Source organism: Nycticebus coucang, chromosome 10 (genome assembly GCF_027406575.1).
Source record: "Nycticebus coucang isolate mNycCou1 chromosome 10, mNycCou1.pri, whole genome shotgun sequence".
NCBI lineage: Eukaryota > Metazoa > Chordata > Mammalia > Primates > Lorisidae > Nycticebus > Nycticebus coucang.
Genome location: NC_069789.1, coordinates 26,875,062 through 26,892,661, shown reverse-complemented (window position 1 = coordinate 26,892,661; position 17,600 = coordinate 26,875,062). Strand labels below are relative to the sequence as shown.

Sequence of the window (17,600 nt, the reverse complement as noted above, 5' to 3'; positions counted from 1 at the left end):
TGAGAGAGGAGTGTGTAGGAGACGGGGGATGGGCGTGTTCCCCACCTAATGGGCACAATGTAAGGTATATGGCACACCTTTTGGGTGCAGGACCCTACAAGAGGCATTCTACCTAACAAATGCAAACATTGCAACCTAATTGTTTGTATCCTCAAATTACTCTGCAATTACAATAAAATAAGAAAGAAGACACTTAAAAACAAAAAACAGAAAAAAAGTTCTTTCCATCTTTTCAGACCTGACTCATGCCTAGGAACTCCAAACCCTTTTACTTTATAGAATGTTGATTGCATAACAGGTGATTCTCTTTTTCTCCTTTTTTAAAATAACCAAACTATGTGTCCTGGTTTTATGAGGATTGATTACAATAATTTTCACATTGCAATGAATTTAATAAAAGATTTAACATGGGGTAGACATCAACAATTGAACAATGATATAAAGTTTGTGCCATTAATAAAAGTTGCTATTTAGGGAAGTACTTAGCAGTTTACTTCTTTTTGTTGAATGGTCTCAATAAAAGAGAATAGAAAAACTTGTTAATTTTTTTAAAGCTTAAAGAGTAGCACATTTTAAAACATACAGTAGAAACCATTAAATAAATGAAAACAGTAGGAGGCAAACACACAGTTTTATGCAAATGAAATAAACTGCAGAATTTGAAACAAAAACACCATCCCCACTTTTATGAGAATCTATAGAGCAGTTTGGAAACCATACCTTCAATTTGATTCTATGACAAGTCCTTCGAAATCTAATGTTGACAGTGGTAAAGAACAGAAGACAAAAATCAAGTCTTCTAAACCCCATGATGTTAAAAGGACAGTTGAATTCAATACATATAATCTTGACTTCTGTGTCTTTAAAACATGATGACATAAATATTTCTAATTGTATATAAAATCAGCACATCGTACCCCATAAAGGCATCAATGTATACATGAAAAAAAAAAAAAGCAAAATATGTTTCAGGACAGGCTTATTTCATCTTTATTAATGTCATCCTCGAATTATGAGTCCAATGGTCCTATAATACAATAAGCTTTCTTTACCCCTCCATATTCCTATCAGATATATAATTTCCCATTATTACAAAATTGATATTTTAATATTAAGCAAAGCTATTCTTTCCCTGATGAATTTTTTCCAGATAACAAAATGGTTAAATTTGGCTTTAGCTGGAAGAAACTTTAAGAATCAGATCCAAAGATCAACAGTAAAAATTTTTGGTCTCTAAGGTCTGCCTAAACATGATTTATGTTTATTTACTCCTTGATTTCCCAGTTTATTTATATTTATCCTGTTCTAATTTTCTGTATCATTTATAATCATTTTTAATAACCCACCTAAAATCTCTTTTATTTTGGTAAAAAAAAAAGAAAAGCACACGAGTACATAAATAAAAATAGTAAATAATAGAAAATGAAAATATTTAGGAAAAATTTAACAAAATAGGTCTGGCGTGGTCACACCTATAATCCTAGCTCTCTGGGAGGCTGAGGCAGGTGGGTCGCTTGAGCTCAGGAGTTTGAGACCAGCCTGTGCAAGAGGGACACCATATCTCTATTAAAAATAGAAAAACTCATTGGGCATTATGCCAGGCCCTAGTAGTCCCAGCTACTTGGGACGGTAAGGCGAAAGGATTGCTCAACCCCAAGAGTTTGAGCTTGCTGTGAGCTATGACACTATGGTACTCTACCCAGGATGACAAAGTGAGACTCTGTCAAAAATAAATAAATAAATAAACAAAAGTAGGTAAATACTGATATAGTCAAGTTAAATATAGAAGAAGTTCCTGAATTTAGAATACTTGTAATCAAAGCCATAATTAATTAATTATTAATATTCTCGCAATGAAAACTGTCTGAAAAATCCCCCTCCCTTATGAGAATAAGATTTAGGAAACCTAAATAGTATAGGAACTACTTATTCTCTGAGGCATAGCATAGTGTGATACTAAGAAATGTAATTTAATTTCAAAGTGAAATAACACAACTTCTCAGAAAAATAATTTTATGTATGAATAGTTTATATCACTGTTGATAAGACCATTCCATCCCTCTGGCCCATCTCTTTTTTTTCTAAAATGTAAAAAAGAACACAAAATAAAGCATGCCATCTTTAACTGGGTTTGAGTTTTACCATAAAAAGTCAGAGATTTAATAGAAAAATAGACAAGAGGCATGAGAATGATTCAAACACTTGGTACAGACTTTTCTTAGGTAACCTTGCTGGACAACATTAGAACTATTTAATTGTTCACAAGTGTACCTCTTTCAAGTCTAGTGTTTATAGCAATGCTGTTGCATTTTACCTCTCAATGTTTGTCATATGACTTTAGTAAAGTTGTTAAAGGTAAGAGTCTTATTCCTTCATAGGCAGAAAGGGGGGAAAAAAGCCTTCAAAGATAGAAATGTTGGTGAAGAAGAGAGACAGTAGGTAGCCATGTCTTAATAAAAACAAGATGAACTGCTAATAAAAATATTAGCTTTTTTGGTCTTTTGATTTTGTATAAATCTTTCAAAAACGATGCCTATCTTCTGCTTCAACAGAGCAAACCCGATGTAGTTCCTAATCTGATGAATTACCATTTTTATTGCTCATGACTTTGTGTATCTAGTTCAGTGGTTAAGTCAGCTCCTAGCTTTGGTATAATTTCATCTGCTTGTATTTAAAATAGAAATGCATTTGAATTATTCTCACACTCATGCTCCAAATACTTACTGGGGTCTAACATGGTTAAGTATGAAGGATGTTGGAAGAATACATCTTTCCTTCCAAAATAATCATTCTCAAAGCTCAATCCAATGGTCAACTGGTACAGTTAGGTAGGAGAGAGAAACAAATCTGGAGCTCTGTTACCCAGTAGGGTGACTACAGTTAACAATATTGTGTATTTCAAAATAGAGGAAAGGATTTTGAATATTCTCACTACTAAAAATGATAAATGCAGGATATGATGGGTATGGTAAATATCTGATTTGATTTTTACACAATGTAAACATGTATTAAAATATCACACTTCATCTCATAAATGTGCATGATTATGTATCAATTCAAAACCAAAACAAAAGTCAAGAAAAGATGCTGGAAAAATGACAAGAAAGTTTGTTTTGATAAAATAATAAATAGTCATTAACAAACATGTATATATTTCAACCGTTTGATTAATATAAAATAATACAAATCTTTGTAATCAAATCAATATTACCAAGTGTCCATATTGCGTTTTCTTTTTAATAAAGAGAGAATAACATTTATATTTTACATTAGTTTGGTCAATTAATTCTCGCCAATTTTATATCAGTCTTAGGGAATCTCTTTGATTAAAGATGAAACAAGCAGTAGAAAACTCAAGGTTAAAATAAGATGCTACTAATTTCACAATCCCCCTTCAAAAACAGCTCTTCCATGTGGTGGCAATATTATGGTTTTTACAAATATTTTAATCTTTCTTTATCCTAAACCCAGGCACTCAGAGATATAAGGAAGTGTGTGTGGGGGAAAATGGTTTTACATTATTTGAAGAGCTTTGCCTATTCTAATGTATAACTTTAACAGGTAAAGGACATCTCTGCTGGAATCCTTTCAAAGAAATTCCTAAAATGGCATGAAAAAGGTTCTGTGACCTCATTACAGCTCTATTCACCACAGAGAAGAATTGTACACAAGGCTAGTCTCTCTTCATCCCCAAGGAAACACAAAGCGTCGCAGTAATGAGCACTGTTTTGTAATGTGTCTCTGGGGGTCCTCAGCGTGTGTGTGTGTGTGTGTGTGTGTGTTTGTGCCCCATCTTTATCCAACAATGAATATTTAAGAGAAAGCTCAAAGGTCAGCTGCTTTCTCAAATTCAGGATCGCTTTGCACAGCTATATTATGTATCCTCAATGAATCCCCAACAATAAAAAAGAAAGAAGAAGAAAATGTATAAATAAATAAATATCTACTAAAAAAAAAAAATTTAGGCCCCCCAAACACATTTTAGCTTTGCTGATGAAAATAATTCCAGGTAAAGAAGGTAGTTATGTCTCACACATTAATTTAATAGCAGTTTATCCTATCTTTATTGGTTTCAATTACCAGAAGGTCATAGGCACATTTTTGTCAACAATTTTAAGCATAAGATCTTGAACTTTTTCTATAGTGTAAACTGTGAAACACTGATGATTTTATATTGAAGACAAAAATGGACACTTTTATTTTATGAAATAAAATTGATTGCATCATGCACTGGGGTACTGATGTGGACCCAAGTTTCCACTCAGCTTCCGTGTGGTTTGAATTTATTAATTTCTTTTAAAATCTTGATTCAATATACATCCAAGTGTCCAAAGTAAACTTTCTTATGACATCCCATCTTCTTTCCTTCCAATGGCCAATGGGAAAATCTACCATATTGACATGGTTAAGAGTCTAAATGAAAGATTTTGGTGACTAAAACAATGGTTTCTTCTAAGTAATTACTCACGAGGAAAAAAAAAAAAAACTCTTCTGCAATTCAAATAAATAATTGGATTTACATTATTCATTTGGAAAAGGAAGGTCATCTGCATGTCTGAGCAATAGGAGAAAAGACCCCAGAATGTCCCTAAAAGAGGAACTGTCAATAAATTTTGGTAGCCTGCCAAATATAACATCCTTTTGCTCCTGAAATAAAGTGTGATGTGGCCTCTGATTGGGTGATTGGGTGGCAATTTGTAGGAGAGGTCAGTGACACTTCTGGCTCATGGGTCACAAACTGGAGGAGCAGATCTAACAAAAAGTATTGTCAGATTAGGCAATGGGACAGATGTGAGAACGGGAGCAAACTGCCTTGTTATCTTCAGCTGCACTTTGATACCCTTCCTTCCATTTGTGACTGAAATTGAACGCCTTAATGTCTCCATCCTTCACAAACCCTGAACCTAGATTCTTCATTCTACCAATGTATACATGATCACCTTCAATTATTGTTATCATTGCCATTATTATTGAAGAGGTATTTTCTATAAAGACAATTACTCTGGCTGTTGGGTGGACAGAAGCAAGAAGATGTGAGTATCCCAGTAGGCTTCTGAGAGGAAGAAGCAATGACTGTGACTTGGACTAGGGTGACATTTTGACATATAGAGACTTGAAGATGAGAGCAGTGGCTGCACAACAGAATGGTTGGAGGAACTTGGGAAATACTCTGATGGGTGAGCTCCACCCCCAGGAGTTGACTTAACTTTCTGGGCAGAAGCCTGAGCACCAGTAATGTTTCCACAGTGAGGGTTGAGACCTGGAGGACTCGACAGGTTAGATGTGGAGATAGTAAGAAGATGGAAGCACCTGGTATAGCAACTACATTTCCAGCCACTTAAAGACAAAAGGAAGACCAAGAACTCCGATTTAGGCAATTCTCCCTAGTTTTTGATTCCGCAATTTTTAAAACAACATATATATGCATTTTTAGACCCAAATAACTATGAAATTAACAAACTAAGATGAATCTGACATGCATGTAGGTGATTCGTTGCAACTTCAGCCTTAAATCAGAGGGGATAACTCTGATTATGGATTCTGGACTTTTACGGAAATGTAGGAGTGAAAACTCTTTGAAGACCCTTAGAAACTCATCCATTAGTTGGCTGACATCTCACTAAGAATAAAGGTGACTTGATGCATTTGCAGCACTGCAAATTCGGTTAATTTATTTACTCTCCCTCCCTCTTTCCTTCCTTCTGTCCTCCTTCCTTCCACTTCCTCCCTTTCAGACTTAAACAACACTCTTCCTAGAGAATTACAAAAACTTTTCCAAGGTCATTTAAAGTAGTAGAACTAGCTCTTGAACTCACACCTGATCAATTCCCAACCTGTGCTACATCTCAGGTTTCAGCAGATTTGGGGGTTTTGTTGGCTGATGGAAGGGGTGACATGGGAGTCTTTATATATACTTTTGAAAATACAACGTATATACATGAGACACTTTTCTAAATATGTGCCAACATTTCAAGAAGTCTACTATATTTCTAATATTTTAAAAATAATGGAAGGAAGTGATCTTGTAGTGAAGTATTCCTTAGTCACACCAACCCATATGTACAAACGCACACACTATGTAACTGGCATAGTGACATGTTTACATCTATATCTCTATCTGTCATCTGTTTATTTCACATATTCACACGGTGCTTACCAAGTAAATCTGAATTAGATAGACTCAGGAGCTAAACGCCTGATATATTTACATACTATGAGAATATAATTTCAGAATAGTTGTTTAAAGAGGATTCATTAAACAGTAATATTGTCAAGTACTGTATTTTTTGTTTTCATTTAATATTTATGTTTTTGTACATCAAGGGAATACTGGTGACAAAAATCTTAGCGATCAATCAATCATTCATTTCTGTGTGTAGTCATTTAATCTGTAATTTATTACTAACTTTTCTCTAAGTCTGAAGTAATTCTGGGGTAGGGAGATAAAAATGTTGGTATTTTTTCTGTTAGAATTTTGAACTATAAATGATGCTACATTTATAGAAATACCAGAGTACAAGTTATATTTCATATATATAAATTCTATTGAATAATAAATAAATCATATTTTCAGAATTATATGAGCATAGAATTTCCTCTCTCTCTTAAAATATCGGTATTCTGAATGTGAGTTTACTACACAACAAAACAACAAATAAAAAAAGAAGTGGTCTTCAAGAGTCGCAGTTGTAAAAATATAAACACGTATTTTTTGGCAGAAAAGACAAAGGTCATCCCTGACACATGAGTTTAACTCTTCGAACAGATTCTACCTTTGGTAATCAGCAGGAATAAGACACACATGCATAGTTATGATTCAAAATCAAAGTTATGATTCAATATTGGTTAGAGGGTCTGCATACCTATTCCAGGCAGGATCATCAGAGTATCAAAGACTACACTGCTGGCCAAGCTTTCCTTGCAGAGAGCGGGCAGGTGCTGTGCTACCACAAAAGCTGAAAAATAAAAAAAATATTAAAAAAAGTAAGGACGGAGTAAATAAATATAAACCAAGATAAAATAATAAGTGGAATGTTTGGATCACTAAACTGTGAGATGGAATATTAATTAAATGACAGATTTCAAAAATGGAGATTCACCCCAACATTCTCCATCTATACTTTGTTAAGAAGTCCTTTTATTCTACAACATCTGTTAACATCCCACTGAATAAGCGATCCACAGCAGTTTCTGGGGAGGGGATGCATTTGTGGGACATCCCTTTCCACACTAATGTCACACCTTGGGGTCTCTGTTATATGGTCTCATGTTCTCAGTTTGAAACCGCCAATAGTTGAAAGTATTTTATAAGTTTCCCCCCACATATGTATATCTAATGTATATAAATCTGTCTTACATATATAAAGCTGTTATGGTTTAAATGTTTGTCTCCTTGAAACTTCACATTGAAATTTAATTGTCGTTGTAAGAGTAGCAGGAGGTGGAACCTTTCAGAGGTGATTAGGCCGTGAAGGCTCTGCCCTCATGGAGGAGTTTCTTCCACTTCTCCCCCCTCTCCCTCTGGCCTTCCTTTGCCATTCCACCTTCCTCCACCTAATAACACAGGTTTCTTCTGTCATGTGGTGATTTAGCAAGAAGGCCATATCCCAGCACCCTGATCTTGGACTTCACAGCCCCTGTAACTGTGGGCCAATACATTTCTGCTCATTATAAACAACCCAGTCTCTGTTATTGTGTTACAGCCATACAAAAGTTAAGTGTGAGTTCCTCCCCCAAGTTTCATATCACATAATTTAAGAATCATTTATCTCAGCAATTCAACTCATTAGTTCATAGCAGTTAAGTATTTAGCAAGCATTCATCATTTTGATCAATATTTACTGAGCTAATAATATGAAGCAGGTATGTGGTTTAAAAAAATAAATAGGCTTGGTTCCTGCCCTCCAAAAGCCAACTTTGGTCAAGTGAGAGACGCCAAGTTGGAGGCAGATCACCCCAGTACAGGGTGTGGAGAGTTTAATAGCTGCCAGTGCAAGGAAGAGACGGGGTAAGAAGGTGGAATCACAAAGCAGAGGGCCGGTAGTTAAGTCTTCAATGCTGCGTAGGAGAGTAAAAGACAGACCAGGCCCACGGGGTGAGGAGGAAGGAGAAAGATAACTCAGATAGCATGCTCCAATCCAAGAAGCTGAGGAAGAATCGTATGTTCTGAAAACTGCCCTAGGGGGGACTCACCAAAAGGTAAAGGAAATTGAATGTCCACCATGAAATGGCAGAATATCCTGTTATAGATTTAAACGACTGGAAATCAACCTTGCATGACAAAGAGAAGCACAAATCCCAAGGATGTCACACAATTTGAAATGCATTCCAAAATCCTGTCTTATTTTGGCTTCACAATCTTTCTGCCAGGTAGGACAGTGCAACCTTATGGCTACCATTTACTAGAGCAGTGGTTCTCAACCTTCCTAATGCCACGGCCCTTTAATACGGTTCCTGTGGGTCGCCACCCCCAGGTTGAGAATCACTGTATTAGGGGAAACAGAAGTTCAGAAACTTGCCCAAGACCACAGAGTGATTTGTGCAGCCTGGGACAGACTAGAAGCTAAAGGCGGAAGCCAGTCCTTCTGCCCCAAGGAGAGCTATGCTGCCAGGATTCTTGAGTACATGTGGCACTTGAGGAACGTGGTGTGGGCAGTCCCTCTCCTATGTCACGACAGCAAGGGCTTTGCTGCTGTGTGCTGCAAAGTAGGCTCTAGGCACTGTTTCCACTCTCATCAAGTTGTTTTCAATTTGATAAATGGAAGCATGGGGTACAAAATAAAGATCATGATGAGGTTCAAATTATTTCATCTTTTGAGTTTTAATAATAGACCTTTGTGTTGCCTTCTGGCAGACAAGTCTGGCTACTGTGTCCTGTCCAGAAACTATAGAAACGCCAGTCAATCTGCCTGAATCTAGCTCCTTCATCTTTTAGTAACTTTACTAGTGCAGTGTGGAGGCAAGAGGCTTGTCAACAGGTAAGTCAGACCTCCCTGACTATCAGATAGAGAAGGAGGTAAGTACTCATTTGTTATGTACAAATGGGGAGAGTGGGTTTGGACACAGGGGAAGCAGATTGCTATGACACATCAAAAGAAGCTTCACATAAGAAAAAAAAAATTGAAAGGAGCCCTTGAAATTCTCTAGAGGATGTAAAATACAATTGCTAACACCAGAAAGATTGCAGAGGACTTTCTCCTTTTTTTCTTCCCTCTCTCCCTTGTTTTCTTTTAAACTCCTGATGTGGAACTCTTTAGAATACTTTCTACTCAGTTCATTTTCTTGTCATGCAGGTGAGAGACTAGGAAATCTTTTGGAAGCCTCCAAATTGCCTTGTCCTTATGAAAGAGGATAGAGATTGCTATTTTCAATGTTTGTCCAACCGAGAAAACTGTTTACTTGTTACGGGTTTTCCAATATCCTGTAATGTATTAGAAATTATTTGGCTTTAAAGAAGAGTGATTGCTTAAAAAGGCAGTTCCTATTACAAATTCTCTCAAGATAGAAAGCAATTTCCAAGCAACCATGAACAATAATGCTTAGAAAAAGGATGCCAGGTATGAGACCAAGTCTGAAGGGTGGCTGCATTCCAATATGGAGCTTCCAGCAATGACCTTGTCTTGGAATTATTAAACTACCCCTTAGCACAAGAAGGAAGTTTGTTGTTATCAGGTAGAAGGATAGAAGGTTAAGTAAGGGATTATCTGAAACCAAATCAAAGCAGGCAAAACAGACTGCGTGAGCACTTGAGGAAATGCATGAGGTCAGCAGATCTGATCTTAGTGGTCCACAATCTATTAGTAACTCAGCACTTGCCACAGAGAGATCAGGTCTCTATAGAACATTGGCAACTGGCTCTTATGGATATAAATTGTGAGAAACCAGGGTCTAGAAAACTCTGTAATGAAAGAACCTGAAGAAATCAGGAGTTGGAGGGTTGGCAGATGAAACTATAGAGAAGCAGAGACACAGGGGAGAAATAATAGTTTCTTATTACTTGTCTACAGACAAAACAGACATTAATTAATTCACCAAATACACCATTATTACAAATTCACCAATGAAGAAACTATATTTTTTCCCCAGAGGCTAATCCACACAGTGAGAAATGGCTCAAGTTGAGATGGGAACCTATGCTTGTCTGATATGTAAGTGATTCTCTAACTGAACCACACTAATTCACAAGCACTAAGCAAGATCAATTTTCTTTATCTCGTTAACAATCAAAGAAATACAAATCAAAACAAACACAGTGGGGGCGGTGCCTGTGGCTCAATGGGGTAGGGCGCCTGTCCCATATGCCAGAGGTGGTGGGTTCAAGCCCAGCCCTGGCCAAAAACCACAAAAAAAAAAAAAAAAAAAAAAACACAGTGGCTCAGCATCCATGCTCTGTGGTTAGGACCACATACATGGAGGCTGGTGGTTCAAACCTGGCCTGGGACTGCTAAAAAATAACAACAACTGCAACAAAAAAAAATAGCCAGGCATTGTGGCAGGCACCTGTAGTCCCAGCTACTTGGGAGGCTAAAGCAAAAGAATCGCTTAAGCCCAAGAGTTTGAGGTTGCTATGAGTTGTGATGCCACAACACTCTCCTAAGAGTGACATAGTGAGACTCTGTCTCAAAAGAAAAAAAAAAAAAGGCATGAGTTGCATTAACTATAATTATAAAAAATAAAATACAAATAAAGATGAGACTATTGGGAAAAGAAGTAATAAATTCACCTTTCTGGTGGTATCATAGATGTGCCCAACCCCTTGAATAACCACCTGTATTAAGAGGTCTTAAATATACCAATGTCTGTGGATTCCAATTCAAAATTGGAACATGACAAATTTAAAACCAATGGTCATCACAGCATTACATAAATACATTAAGGTCTGTGGATCTGGTGATCGCACTCACAAATTATCCCAAGGAAATAATTCAAAATTGGAAAATAGTAAATTTAAAAATAATGGTCATCACAGAATTACAGAAGAGTATCCTTTATCCAAAATGCTCAAATTAGAAGTAGTTCAGATTTCAGAATTTTTTAGAGTTTGGGATACTGCATATTTGTACTGAGCTACAGACTTCTTCCACTCCTTCCATCTCTGCTTTCAGTGTTAGCCCATGTCCCCAGGTGGTGTCCTCTCTCTCTGGGAAGCCATTCGGTCTTTGACAGAGTAAGAAGAAGGAACATTTGAAAAAACAGAAGCTAAGTTTGGTTGCTTGCTTCTGTCTCATGCAGGAACGAGGGTGAGCCAGCAAGTGTCCCTCGCCCTCTCACACTGCCCTGTCCACACGTCTGCAGTCTGATTCTCATGCAGGAACGAGGGTGAGCCAGCAAGTGTCCTTCACCCGCTCACACTGCCCTGTCCACACGTCTGCAGTCTGATTCTCATGCAGGAACGAGGGTGAGCCAGCAAGTGTCCCTCGCCCTCTCACACTGCCCTGTCCACATGTCTGCAGTCTGATTCTCATGCAGGAACGAGGGTGAGCCAGCAAGTGTCCCTCGCCCGCTCACACTGCCCTGTCCACACGTCTGCAGTCTGATTCTCATGCACGGTTTTAGGCAGTAAACTCCCAGCATCCTCTGCTGCAAAATGTCTCCCATCTTTAGACACGAGATGGAGATGAGAAAGAAAGGAACTCCCTAAATTTATAAATCTTACAAATCATTAGAAATTCACAAACCCTTACCCCTTTCCCTGAATTATGTTTATACATTCCTGTACAAAAAAGAAACACAAAATTAAACGTAATTTAGGCACTCTTCAGTTTCTTTTGGATACAGTACCATTTCTGTCACACTTCCTCTTCAGCTCCTTCCTTTAAGTGTGTGCATGTGTGTGCCTGCCCATGGTTGAGGTTTAAGGGAACTCAGGAACAGATGAGACAGTCTGTCTCCAGATTGTGAGTATCTTCTCTGAGCTGTGGCACCGGGCTCCTGAGACATCTGGGTGCCCCTACCCCTGCTGACATTTGTAGCGAGGTTCACCACTTGCATGCATACCATCTGCGTTTTCTTACCATCTGCGTTTTCTTGCCCTGTTGAGGTTAAGTGGGTATCTCCTCAACGCTGCCTCATCTTGCCTCCTTCTGCCTATGAGGCCTTTCTCAAGGTCTGGCTGTGATGCACAGTCAGCCCTGGATTGTAGCCTCCTTCCTTCACCCATGTGATGGCATCCTATCTGGGCTGCCAAGTCCTGCAGTTATCCAGGGTCCTATCTGTGCCAAGATGGAACTTACATTCCAGGGCTTCCCTCTGACTGACCAGGCTGAATTCCCAAGTTCACTACAATGTTGATAGAGGGGAACATAGGAAACAGCTCCCTGTCTCGGTATGTACATCACTTTCACTAATGCCCCTCTCCACTCTCTGGGATAAACTGCAGGTAGGAAAGCTGGAAGGCACCATGTAGACTATTTCATCTTGTCCTTTCCACTGTCATTCTTGTTTTGCAGAATTCCCCAAACTGAGCAGGGGGACATGTTTTTCATTTTCTGTCTTAGTGTCATATTTTCTTAGTTTCTTCAGTGAACCTAAATGCAATAAGAGTCTTCTTCCATACACCATGACTTGAATTTTCTGAGGTTGGCCCCTGATTTAAAAAAAAAAAAATCTGGAAAATTCCTTCCCTAAAACTAACTTACATTTCCAATTTGAGCCATGACAGAGTAACAGGATGAAATGTGATTTACTTCCTTCCCATCTCCTCCAAAAACAAATCACGCACAAAAACTCTAGAAAACTGTATAAAATATATAAAATAACTGTTTTCAAGGATAACACTGGGATAAGTGAGCAAAGAGAAACCTACAGGTGGGCTTTTGTTTTGAAAAAATTTCTGGATGGTCAGCAGAGGAAGAACCAAGCTAAGCTCAGTTGCCCCACTGAGTTGAAGAAATAGTGATCAGGGTTTGAGGTGTCGAGTTACCCTATAAGAAACCTGCTCCACAAAACTAGTTATTAGGGAAATGCAAATTAAGACCACCGTAAGATACTATCACATACCTGTGAATATGGCTAAAATGAAAACAACTGGCTATACTTACGATGTCACGGATGTGAAGCAACTAGAACTCTTGCACAGTGTTGGTTGGAATATAAAATAACACAACAACTTGGGAAAACCACACGGCAGATGTTTATCATACAAACATACACGTCCTAGACAGGTGAGCACTTGTATCCTTAGGCATTTACAAGCATTTTAACAGAGGTTAAAAATGTATGTCTGCGGAGAAACTTGTACAGGCATGTTGTTCATTACCTCTTTATTCATAATCACCCCAAACTGGAGGAAAAAATCCAATCGTTCAGCAGAGAGAATGGAGACAAACAAATTGTGATTGTCTTGCAATCGAATTTCTAAAATTTGATGTAAGAAGGATGAGATCCCGATATTCACAGTATCATGTAAAATTTCCAAAAATATGCTGTACATATTTTTTATTCCATTTCCATATAATTCAGAAAGAAAAATATGATCAATAGGCTCCACAGCAGAACAATGGCGGTCTCAGGCTCAGGGTATAAACTGAGTAGGAAGGGGTTAAGAAAACTTCTTCTGGTGACGGAAATGTATTAAGGCTTGATTTAGTGGTGATAACAGGAGATAGATTTATCCAACCTCATCCAAATTTACACTTAAAGTGAGTGAATGCTATTTCTCATGCATTATACTTTGAGTTTACTAAAATAAAACCTTACCTGGTTTCTTCTTCTTTTATAGCATCAGAGCTCTTAAAATTGAACATTTTAGTTTTAAAAGTCATGTTTAATATTACGCATTAATTTGCGTACATGCAGAAGTATTTTCGTCTTGCATTTGTTTTAAAATAACCTAGTGTTTGTGGGAAAGGTGGGGGGCATATAAAAGAAACAAGTTGGACATATATTGCTAATTATTAAAATTGAATAACTGGTACAGGGGATTGATAATACTACTCTCTGCTTTTAAATACGTTTGTAAGTTTTTATTTTAAAAGCTTCATAGTTGTAAGCCCAAGAGTTTGGGGTTGCTGTGAGCTATGACACCACAGCACTCTACCATGGGCAACAAAATGAGACTGTCTCAAAAAAAAAAAAAAAAAAGCTTTGAAATGTAGTGGATTGCATTTTTTAAAATAAAATATATTATTAGTACTGTACTAGAATTAGGTGTCTGTTTTAACTTCCTCTTCACCACCCCATGCTCCCTTGATCTTGTGTAAGATCTTTCTGGGTCTGTCTTACTTTGCCTAGGCCTAAACTAAATTTAGTTTTCTCCTTTTATCTCTTAGTCAAAAGGCCCTTTCATATTAGAATCAATGTGGGTGACATTCACAGGTCAAGACCTGAATAATTTCAGGAAAATTAGTTAAATCTACGTGTCTGATTCTTTTTAAATCATGATGAATTTCTGTGCTTTTAAAAATTTCATCCAGCAAAGTATTAAAAAAAAAAACCTAGTAAAGCCTTCCTTGAAGAAGTAAGTTCCCTTTAGGAACAAATGAAACAGCATGTCAAGAAACAACATTTTGTTAATTGCACAAATAATAAGTTGGCTCAACAAGACCTGTGAAACAAACAGCAAAGAAACCAATTCAGGGCAATGAAGACAAGTACAAAACATTTTAAAAGGAAAGGGTATAGGGCTTAATTATTTTCACCCTACCTTTCCCTTTTAAGGCATTAGAATTCTTGCCTAACTTCAGGGAAAGTTGGCTCCAAGTTCACAGTCACATGAGTGAGGTTTGGTCCAGAAGTGCAGAGCCTATTCCTGACCAGGCACCAGTGTCAACAAGCTCCACGCTGACAAACTGAAACTCAGGGTGAACTCAGTCGGAGTAGAAATTGATTAAGGATGTGGAAGACAGTGTTCATCTCTGTGGGCAGGGATGTCCTTCAGAGAAATTCATGTCCCTTTCAGTTTCTTAGTGAGGTATAAAATGGAATATGGCATTCCCTCCCCGCCCCCCAGTCCTATTATCTCTAGAACTACCTGTTCTTTCTTTATAGAAGAACCCCAAACTGTCTTTCTAATCATCAGGACTGGAACAAAAAAGAAAAGGCATGTCCTAATTACCAAGAAGGAACCTAAGCTTCTGATCTCACACTCTGATATGATAAATTAGAGTTCTGCTGTCTAGAAACCAACGCATTAAGGATGAGTTGAGAATTCTTTTTAATCTGAACCTAGAACAGTAAAGCAACAGAATGTTTGAGCCCAGACACTATCAGAGGCAACACAAATTCTATTATCTTAGAACTCTACTTCTTTTTTATTATTTTTTTTTTAGAGACGGAGTGTTACTCTGTCACTGTTGGTAGAGTGCTGTGGCATCACAGCTCACAGCAACCTCTAGCTCTTGGGCTTAGGCGATTCTCTTGCCTCAGCCTCCTTACAACTCAGTTTCTTCTGTAGATATTTTCTTTTACAATTTAACTAGAGCTTCTTGTACTTCATTCCCAGGGCAATACAGTGCCATTGACATGCTTTGAGTAGAAGACTCAAGTGACAGAGATGGTCCTTACATAACAGGTATCTGAACGCAATGGTCAGGGAGTACACAAAGGCAAGGGGCTCAAGAGGCGGGGGCCAAATCAGATTCCAAATGAGTATGTGACCTTAAAGGATGAAGAAAGAACATTTGTAAGTAGTAGTAAACTCCCAATAAAAAGGTGACATAGTCTGTACAGATTCCCAAATTTCAAAGCAATGCAACACAAACACTTACTACATAGCACTTTTAAGTTGTAAAAGCAACGCAAAAGGGTCTGTGATAATGACAAAGGTATAGGGAACTAAGTAGAATGAGCTCAGCTCTCACCAGGAGTGAGAGGGCCAGGAAAGGCGCGACAGAGAAAGTTGACTCGTGTTGACTCCTGAGGATCAGGGTAGGGTTTTCACAGGAAGACTTTGGAGACAAGAGGGTTCAAACACAGAAAAACAGACGAAAACAGCCAGAAGTCTACAGCAGAGAACATATGTGCTTTGGGGGAGGTGGCATAGCAGCATCGTTTGGGAAAAGTACTTCTCCCCTTGGACTTCAGCATCCTCCTGAAGCTGTCCATTTTTGTGGTTTCAATTCACACTGAAGATCTGTCACAAAGTTAAATGCCAACCAGTTCATAAGTGAGGTAGGTACAGTGGGAATCAGGAAAAGGGACATCTTCATTGTACTGAATTGGTTTCTTTGCTCTGTTTGTTTCACAGGTCTTGTTGAGCAAACTTATTTTTTGTACAATTAACGAAGTGTTGTTTCTTGACATGCTGTTTCATTTGTTCCTAAAGGGAACTTACTTCTGCAAGGAAGGCTTTACTAGTTTTTTGTTGTTTTTTTTTAATACTTTGCTGGATGAAAAGGCCCTGAGGACACACCTGTAGGAATCTCAGAACACAGGTTCTCACAGGAAGGCAGAGGTAGAGGGGGACGTAAGGGACACTTAACCAGACTTCTCAACTGGCTGGATAGAAACAATATGGAGATGACTCACATACTTTTACAAGGTCGAGGGACCTGAGAAACAATAACTATTGAAAGAGTAAAGGAAAAAGGAGATACGTCTCATGTCTCATATGTGATATGATACATGTATGCAACTTTTAGGCAAGACAGAAGTAAAATGAGTCTGCATTTTGGAGTTGCTGAGTTTGGTGTGAGGGTGGCTCTCTGGCTAAGATAAAAGCAATGAGCAACACACAGAAATCAGGTCTTGATGAGATCATTTAAAGGTAGAAATACGAAGTTGGACTAGCTACCTAACGGCCACCACAGTGATTTGAGAAAAGAGGCAGAACAGGATGAAAAAAGAGTGTCTAGCGGGAGAGACAGAGAAGTCAGTCTCAGGAAATATCTTTTCATTCAGGAGGCACAAAAGAAAAATCCAGCCCAAACCCAGGAAATAACAAGAAAAATCGGAAGAAGGCAGGATTCTGAGATAAAATTGATAAGGATGTCCAGAAATAAGTAACAACTACCTCCAATTCTAAGAAGTTGATAAATAGACAAAGCAGGGTGGGGGGTGGGGGAGAATAGCTTAAGTTTCCAAAGGAGAAGGGTTCACCGATAACCTTTTAAGGCCAATGTTTTGGGATAATTAAGGGGTAGATGCTTGGAAAGTGACATTGAATTAAAGATGAGAAGGACCAGAGGGAACGGCAGACCATGCTGGCCGGGGAGCTCAGGGAAAGCAGAGAAAGTTCCACTGATTGGAGGAGACGGCTCCAGCACGCAGTAGGCACTCACATCTTGGATGAGTTAGTTAAAGGAGACAAGTAAATGAGGTCAGGAAAAATGCATTCATTTGTTAGGAAAGGAAATTTAATTCTTAATGCTGGAAATGCCAGGGTGAGAGGTCAGGCTGAAAAAAAAACAGATTGAGGGAGAGGATGGAGAGTCCAGGTGGAAAAGTGAACGTCCTCGTGGAAGGGACATTTCTTCCACAGAGACAGAAGACACGGTGGGTCTGATGCGGTGACGGCTCCTGTAAGGGGGTACTATTTTCAAGCACAAGGTCTAGAATTAGGGGCAGGAATGGAGAGGGAACTTTGGCCAAGCCCCTGCCAAGTGTAAATCGAGACTTTGTGAAAGCTGGACTGGATGTACCCCGGGAGGCCAGGGAGACCT

General features: G+C 38.3%; 1 protein-coding gene across 1 annotated transcript in view; it reads right to left on the bottom strand.

Annotated features, from left to right (window-relative positions):
• LOC128597443 (muscarinic acetylcholine receptor M3-like) overlaps positions 1-17,600 on the bottom strand; it is a 242,303-nt gene that overhangs the window by 219,366 nt on the left and 5,337 nt on the right. Inside the window, exon 2 of the mRNA XM_053607816.1 lies at positions 6,864-6,956. The gene's annotated coding sequence lies outside the window, so the exon portion shown is untranslated. The remainder of the gene's footprint in view (positions 1-6,863; positions 6,957-17,600) is intronic.